This window comes from Patagioenas fasciata, chromosome 31 (assembly GCF_037038585.1).
Source record: "Patagioenas fasciata isolate bPatFas1 chromosome 31, bPatFas1.hap1, whole genome shotgun sequence".
Classification (NCBI taxonomy): Eukaryota; Metazoa; Chordata; class Aves; order Columbiformes; family Columbidae; genus Patagioenas; species Patagioenas fasciata.
The window spans coordinates 2,514,529-2,523,184 of NC_092550.1; the positions used below are offsets into that span (position 1 = coordinate 2,514,529).

At 58.6% G+C, this 8,656-nt stretch overlaps 1 long non-coding RNA gene across 1 annotated transcript in view; it reads left to right on the forward strand.

The window, feature by feature from the left end:
• The window catches only part of LOC139825932 (uncharacterized), a 52,085-nt gene extending 48,278 nt beyond the window's left edge, over window positions 1–3,807 (forward strand). The window contains exon 3 of the long non-coding RNA XR_011736083.1: window positions 2,749–3,807. This is a non-coding gene — a long non-coding RNA (uncharacterized lncRNA). The remainder of the gene's footprint in view (window positions 1–2,748) is intronic.
• Window positions 3,808–8,656: the final 4,849 nt, after the last annotated feature.

Genomic DNA, 8,656 nt, shown 5'->3' on the forward strand with positions numbered 1-8,656 from the left:
GGGCCCATTGTGACACCGTGGGTACCACCCTTGTCCCCAGGGCTCATTGTGACATCCCAGGACCCCCCATTGTCCCCAGGGCCTATTGTGACACCGTGGGGACCCCCCTTGTCCCCAGGGCCCATTCTGACACCGTGGGGACCCCCTTTGTCCCCAGGGCCCATTGTGACATCCTGGGGACCCCACCTTGTCCCCAGGGCCCATTGTGACATCCCAGGACCCCCCATTGTCCCCAGGGCCCATTGTGACATCCTCGGCACGCCCTTGTCCCCAGGGCCCATTGTGACATCCTGGGGACCCCCCCTTGTCCCCAGGGCCCATTGTGACGTCCCAGGACCCCCCATTGTCCCCAGGGCCCATTGTGACATCCTGGGGATCCCTCCTTGTCCCCAGGGCCCATTGTGATGTCCCAGGACCCCCCATTGTCTCCAGGGCCCATTGTGACATCCTCTGCACCCCCTTGTCCCCAGGGCCCATTGTGACATTCAGGGGACCCCTCTTTGTCCCCAGGGCCCATTGTGACATCCTGGGGACCCCCCCTTGTCCCCAGGGCCCATTGTGACGTCCCAGGACCCCACATTGTCCCCAGGGCCCATTGTGACATCCTGGGGATCCCTCCTTGTCCCCAGGGCCCATTGTGACGTCCCAGGACCCCCTATTGTCCCCACGACCTATTGTGACATTCAGGGGACCCCCTTTGTCACTGGGGCCCATTGTGACACCATGGAGACCCCCGCTTGTCCTCAGGGTCCATTGTGACATCCTGGGCACCCCCCATTTTCCCCAGGACCCATTGTGACATCCTGGCCATCCCCTTGCTCCCAGGGCCCGTTGTGGCACCATGGGGACACCGCCTTTGTCCCCAGGGCCCATTGTGACATCCCAGGACCCCCCTTTGTCCCCAGGGCCCATTGTAGCACCATGGGGACCCCCTTTGACCCCAGGGCCCATTGTGGCACTATGGCAACCCCTTTTGTCCCCAGGGCCCATTGTGACATTCTTGGACCCCACTTTGTCCCCAGGGCCTATTGTGACACCATGGGGACCCCTCCTTGTCACTGGGGACCCATTGTGACATCCTGGGGACCCCCCCTTGTCCCCAGGGCCCATTGTGACGTCCCAGGACCCCCCATTGTCCCCAGGACCCATTGTGACATTCAGGGGACCCCCTTTGTCACTGGGGCCCATTGTGAAATCCCAGGACCCCACATTGTCCCCGGGGCCCATTGTGACATCCTGGGGACCCCCCCTTTGTCCCCAGTGCCCATTGTGACATCCTGCGGACCCCCCTTTGTCCCCAGGGCCCATTTTGACATTCAGGGGACCCACCATTGTCCTCAGGGCCCATTGTGCGGTCCCAGGACCCCCCATTGTCCCCAGGGCCCATTGTGACATCCTCGGCACCCCCTTGTCCCCAGGGTCCATTGTGACACAAGGGGACCCCCCCTTGTGCCCAGGGCCCATTGTGACACTGTGGGTACCACCCTTGTCTGCAGGGCTCATTGTGACATCCCAGGACCCCCCATTGTCCCCAGGGCCCATTGTGACATTCAGGGGACCCCCCTTGTCCCCAGGGCCCATTCTGATACCGTGGGGACCCCCTTTGTCCCCAGGGCCCATTGTGACATCCTGGGGACCCTCCTTGTCCCCAGAGCCCATTGTGACATCCAGGGGACCCCCTTTGTCCCCAGGGCCCATTGTGGCACCATAGGGACCCCCTTTGTCACTGGGGCCCATTGTGAGATTCCAGGACCCCCGCTTTGTCCCCAGGGCCCATTGTGACATCCTGGGGACCCCCTTTGTCCCAAGACTTCATTGTGACATCCTGGGGACCCCCCTTGTCCTCAGGGTTCATTGTGACAGCCCAGGACCTTACATTGTCCCCAGGGCCCATTGTGATATCTGGGGGACCCCCTTGTTCCCAAGGCCCATTGTGACACCCTGGGGACTCCCATTGTCCCCAGGGCCCATTGTGACATCCCAGGACCCCCCATTGTCCCCAGGGCCCATTGTGACATCCTCTGCACCCCCTTGTCCCCAGGGCCCATTGTGACATTCAGGGGACCCCTCTTTTTCCCCAGGGCCCATTGTGACATCCTGGGGACCCCCCCTTGTCCCCAGGGCCCATTGTGACGTCCCAGGACCCCCCATTGTCCCCAGGACCCATTGTGACACTATGGGGACCCCCCGTTGTGCCCAGGGCTCATTGTGACACCGTGGGTACCACCCTTGTCCGCAGGGCTCATTGAGACATCCCAGGACCCCCCATTGTCCCCAGGGCCCATTGTGACATTCAGGGGACCCCCCTTTGTCCCCAGGGCCCATTCTGATACCGTGGGGACCCCCTTTGTCCCCAGGGCCCATTGTGACATCCTGGGAACCCCCCCTTGTCCCCAGGGCCCATTGTGACGTCCCAGGACCCCCCATTGTCCCCAGGGCCCATTGTGATATGCTGGGGAGCCCTCTTTGTCCCCAGGGCCCATTGTGAAATTCAGGGGACCCCAACTTGTCCCCAGGGCCCATTGTGACATCCTGGGGACCCCATTGTCACCAGAGCCCATTGTGATATCCTGGTGACCGCCCTTTGTCCCCAGGGCCCATTGTGACATCCCAGGACCCCCTTTGTCCCTGTCGAGGGTTAGGATTGCGGGGTGACAATCAAACCCTGGCAGATGTGTTGTCAACGTCCTCTCCCCCCCCCAATTCCCCCTTTTGCCCCTCCCTCTCCCCCCTTCCCACTCAGCACAGGCGATCGGGAGGGGAAGAAGCACAGAGGGGAGAGAGTTGGAAAAGTTCAAGATGTTTTACTGATGCTACTGATGAGAACAGAGAAAATAATACAAATATACAAAACCAATCTTGTAAGTCTGAGCAACTGCAGAGCCAGCACCCAAAGTCCTGGATCAGACTCTGCAGCCAACCGGAGCTGGATTCAGTCTCTCACTGGCCTCCGTTCGCAGGGACGACCAGCAAGGTCCTCTCCTGATGTCGGCCATGAGGAAAAAAGGGAGAAAGGGAAAAGGGGCGAGATCCTCGTGATCTCCCACTTTTATATGAAGTGTTCACGTGAATGGAATGTTATTCACCGTTGGTCAGTCTCTCGATCACCAGTTTCTCGTTGCCCCTCTCGCGAGATGTCCATCTGTGCTTGTCAATAAGTTTCCATTCCATTGCTGGGTTTAACCAAAACATGTGTCTGGTTCTCCAGGAAAATGCAGCTGACATGAAGGCTTTGGCTGACAGGCAAAATTCACTAAAAGAGAAACTTGTTTTTAACAAAACCAGGACATTCCACCCCTTATCATATGACATTCACTGAATACTTAAACCTTATCAATACAATCTATCAATACAATCTAATTAATCACTACTACTATATATATATATATACATATGTACATATATACACAGGAGTAATTAATCAGTGGACCATCCTTTGAAAAGTTCATTAAGTTCATTTTGTCACCACAGTCTCCCAGGGCAGGGAAAATGGTCCAAGTGCATCTCATGACCCCTGTTGGTGGGTTAAGGACACCAACTTCCAAGAAGGTGTCGGGCGCCACTCGAAGAAGCCAGCGCTGGTTTCATCACCATTGTCTTGATCTGAAAGACACTTATTAAACATTGTTAGTGCGGCAATTCACATCGTACAGTTCAGCATTGCACATTTTCACCTAAAATCAAATCCCCTTGAGGTGCACACCGAACTTCTCCATCCTTAAGCATCACCCACCAGGTGCTGCCAGGTCCCTGGGCAAAAACAATCCCACGAATAGGTTTGCCTGTGCCTGAGGCAGGAGGAACCCAGACTGCCTTTCCTAACATATTTTCCATGTGTACTACAGGGACTTTATCTCCTTCCACAGTCCATAGAATTTCTGATTGGGCAGGCCCGGCTCGATTGGTTGATCCCCTGGTGTTGACCAACCAAGTGGCTTTTGCTAAATGTGAATCCCAGTTTTTAAAGGCTCCACCACCCAGTGCCTTTAGTGTAGTTTTTAACAAACCATTGTACCTTTCAATTTTCCCAGAGGCTGGTGCATGATATGGAATATGATACACCCACTCAATACCATGTTCTTTGGCCCAATTGTCTATAATACTGGTTTTGAAATGAGTACCATTGTCTGATTCAATTCTTTCTGGCGTACCCGGCCACCAAAGGACTTGCTTCTCAAGGCCCAAGATGGTATTTCGGGCTGTAGCATGAGGTACGGCAGATGTTTCCAACCATCCAGTGGTTGCTTCCACCATTGTAAGTACATAACGCTTACCTTGGCGTGTTTGTGGAAGTGTAATATAATCAATCTGCCAAGCTTCTCCATACTTACACTTTAACCATCACCCCCCACATAAGGACCCCCCATCTAAGGACCCCCCAGTTCTGCCCAGGGCTCATTGTAACATATCAGGACGCCCCATTGTCCCCAGGGCCCATTGTGACGTCCCAGGACCCCCCGTCATCCCCAGGGCCCATTGTGACATCCTGGGGACCTCCCTTTGTCCCCAGGGCCCATTTTGACACCGTGGGTATCCCCCTTGTCCCCAGGGCCCATTGTGACATCCTGGGGACCCCCAGTTGTCCCCAGGACCCATTGTGACAACCTGGGGACCAACCTTTGTCCCTAGGGCCCATTGTGACATTCCAGGACCCCCCATTGTCCCCAGAGCCCATTGTGACATCCTGGGGACCCCCATTGTCCCCAGGGCCCATTGTGACATTCAGGGGACAGCCTTTTTCCCAAGGGCCCATTGTGACATCCCAGGACCCCCCTTTTTCCCCAGGGCCCATTGTGGCATCCTGGGGACCCCCTTTATCCCCAGGGCCCATTGTGACATCCTGGGGACTCCCCTTGTCACTGGGGACCCATTGTGGCACCGTGGGGACCCCCCATTGTCCCCAGGGCCCATTGCGACATCTCAGGACCCCCCAGTTGTCCCGAGGGCCCATTGTGGCATCCGAGGACCCCCCTTTGTCACTGGGGCCCATTGTGACATCCCAGGACCCCCTTTGTCCCCAGCTCCCATTGTGACAGTCAGGGGACCCCACTTTGTCCCCAGGGCCCACTGTGACATCCTAGGACCTCCCTTTGTCCCCAGGGCCCATTGTGACATCCGGTGGACCCCGTTGTCCGCAGGGCCCATCGTGGAACCATGGGGACCCTCCTTGTCACTTGGGCCCATTGTGACACCATGGGGACCACCCCTTTCTCCCCAGAGCCCATTGTGACATCCTGGGGACCCCCATTGTCCCCAGGGCCCATTGTGACATTCAGGGGACAGCCTTTTTCCCAAGGGCCCATTGTGACACCGTCGGAACCCTCGTTGTCCCCAGGGCCCATTGTGATATCCTGGGGACCCTCTTGTCCCCAGGGCCCATAGTGGCACCCTGGGGACCCCCTCTTTCTTCCCAGTGCCCATTGTGACATCCCAGGACTCCCCATTGTCCTCAGGGCCCATTGTGACACCATGGGGACACCCCTTTGACTCGAGGGCCCATTGTCACATCCCAGGAGCCCCCTTTGCCCCCAGGGCCCATTGTGACCTCCTGGGGACCCGCCCTTGTACGCAGGGCCCATTGTGAAGTCCCAGGACCCCCTTTGTCCCCAGGGCCCATTGTGACATCCTGGGGACCCTCTTTGTCACTGGGGACCCATTGTATACACCATGGGGACCCCCACTGTCCCCAGGGCCCATTGTGACATCCTGGGGACCCCCCTTTGTCCCAAGGACCCATTGTGACATCTCAGGACCCCACTTGTCACTGGGGACCCATTGTGACACCATAGGGACCCCCGTTTGTCCCCAGGGTCCATTGTGACACCATGGGGACCCACCTTTGTCCCCAGGGCCCATCGTGACACCATGTGGACCCCCCTTGTCACTGGTAACCCATTGTGACAGCATGGGGACCCCCCCTTGTCCTCAGGGCCCATTGTGACATCCTGGGCACACCTCATTGTCCCCAGGGCCCATTGTGACATCATGGGGACCGCCTCATCCCTCTGGCCCATTGTGGCACCGTGGGGACCCCCCTTATCACTCGGGACCCATTGTGACACCATGGGGACCCCCTCTTTCTCCCCAGGGCCCATTGTGACATCCTGGGGACCCCCTTTGTTCCCAGGGCCCATTGTGGCACCATGGGGACCCCCTTTGTCCCCAGGGCCCATTGTGACACCCCAGGACCCCAGTTTGTACCCAAGGCCCATTGTGACACCGTGGGGACCCCCTTTGTCACTGGGGCCCACTGTGGCACCATGGGGACCTCCTTTGTCCCCAGGGCCCATTGGGGCACCATGGGGACCCCTTTTGTCACTGTGGCCCAATGTGACATCCCAGGACCCCACTTTGTACCCAAGACCCATTGTGACACCGTGGGGACCCCCCTTGTCCCCAGAGCCCATTGTGACATCCTGGGGACGCCCTTTTTCCCCAGGACCCATTGTGGCACCATTGGGACCCCCTTTGTCACTGGGGCCCATTGTGACGTTCCTGGACCCCCCATGGTCCCCAGAGCCCATTGTGACATCCTGGGGACCCCCATTGTCCACGGGGCCCATTTTGACATTCAGGGGACAGCCTTTGGCCCAAGGTCCCATTGTGACACCGTCGGGACCCCCGTTGTCCCCAGGGCCCATTGTGAAATCCTGGGGAGCCCATTGTCCGCAGGGCCCATTGTGACATCCTGGGGAACCCTTTGTCCCCAGGGCCCATTGTGACGTCCCAGGACCCCCCATTGTCCCCAGGGTCCATTGTGACATCATGGGGACCCCTCTTTGTCCCCACGGCCCATTGTGAGATCGTGGGGGCCCCCTTGTCCCCAGGGCCCATTGCAACATCTCCGGACCCCCCAATTGTCCCCAGGGCCCATTGTGGCACCATGGGGACCCCCATTGTCCCCAGGGGCCATTGTGACATCTCAGAACCCCCCAATTGTCCCCAGGGCCCACCAAGACATCATGGGGAACCCCTTGTCACTAGGGAGCCATTGTGACACCATGGGGACCCCCCCTTGTCCTGAGGGTCCATTGTGACATTGCAGGATTCCACTTTTTCCCCAGGGCCCGTTCTGACACTGTGGGTACCCCCATTGTCCCCAGGGCCCATTGTGTCACCCTGGGGATCCCCCATTATCCCCAGGGGCCATTGTGACGTCCCAGGACACCCCGTTATCCCCAGGGCCCATTGTGACATCCTGGGGTCCCCCTTAGTCCCCAGAACCTATTGTGACATTGCAGGTCCCCCCTTGTCCCCAAGGCCCATTTTGAGATCCTGGGGACCCTCCTTTGTCCCCAGGGGCCATTGTGACATTCAGGCAACCCCTCTTTGTCCCCAGGGCCCATTGTGACACCATGGGGACCGCCTTTGTCGCCAGGGCCTATTGTGACGTCCCAGGACCCCCTTTGTCCCCAGGGCCCATTGTGACATCCTGGGGACCCAGTTTGTCCTGAGGGCCCATTTTGGCACCATGGGGACCCCCTTTGTCACTGGAGCCCATTGTGACATCCCAGGACCCCCTTTGTCCCCAGGTCCCATTCTGACATTCAGGGTACCCCACTTTGTCCCCAGGGCCCATTGTGACATTCACGGGACCCCTCTTTGTCCCCAGGGCCCATTGTGACACCATGGGGTCCCCCCTTGTCCCCAGGGCCCATTTTGACATTCAGGAGACCCCACTTTGTCCCCAGGGCCCATTGTTGCATCCTGGGGACCCTCCCTTTTCCCCAGGGCACATTGTTACGTCCCAGGACCCCACTTTGTCCCCAGGGCCCATTGTGATGTTCCAGGACTGCCCATTGTCTCTAGGGCCCATTGAGACATCTTGGGGAACCCCCTTTGTCCCCAAGGCCCATTGTGACGCCATGGGGACCCCCTTTGTCACTGGGGCCCATTGTGACATCCCAGGACCCCCTTTGTCCCCAGGTCCCATTCTGACATTCAGGGCACCCCACATTGTCCCCAGGGCCCACTGTGACATCCTAGGACCTCCCTATGTCCCCAGGGCCCATTGTGACATCCAGTGGACCCCGTTGTCCCCAGGGCCCATCGTGGAACTGTGGGGACCCTCCTTGTCACTTGGGCCCATTGTGACAGCATGGGGACCACCCCTTTCCCCCCAGTGCCCATTGTGACATCCTGGGGACCCCACTTGTCCCCAGAACCCATTATCACATCCTGGGGACCCCTGTGTCCCCAGGGCCCATTGTGACATCCCAGGACCCCCCATTGTCCTCAGGGTGCATTGTGACATTCAGGGGACCCCCATTTGTCCCCAGGGCCCATTGTGACACCGTGGGGACCCCCTCTGTCCCCAGAGCCCATTGTGACATCCTGGGGAGCCCCCTTTGTCCCCAGGGCCCATTGTGACATTTCTGAACTCCCCACTGTCTCCAGGGCCCATTGTGAACATCCTGGGGACCCCTCTTTGTCCCCAGGGCCCATTGTGACATCCTGGGGAGCCCCCTTTGTCCCCAGGGCCCATTGTGACATCCTGGGTACCCCTATGTCCCCAGGGCCCATTGTGACGTCCCAGGACCCCCCATTGTCTCCAGGGCGCATTGTGACATTCAGGGGACCCCTCTTTGTCCCCAGGGCCCATTGTGACATCCTGGGGAGCCCCCTTTGTCTCCAGGGCCCATTGTGACATCCCAGG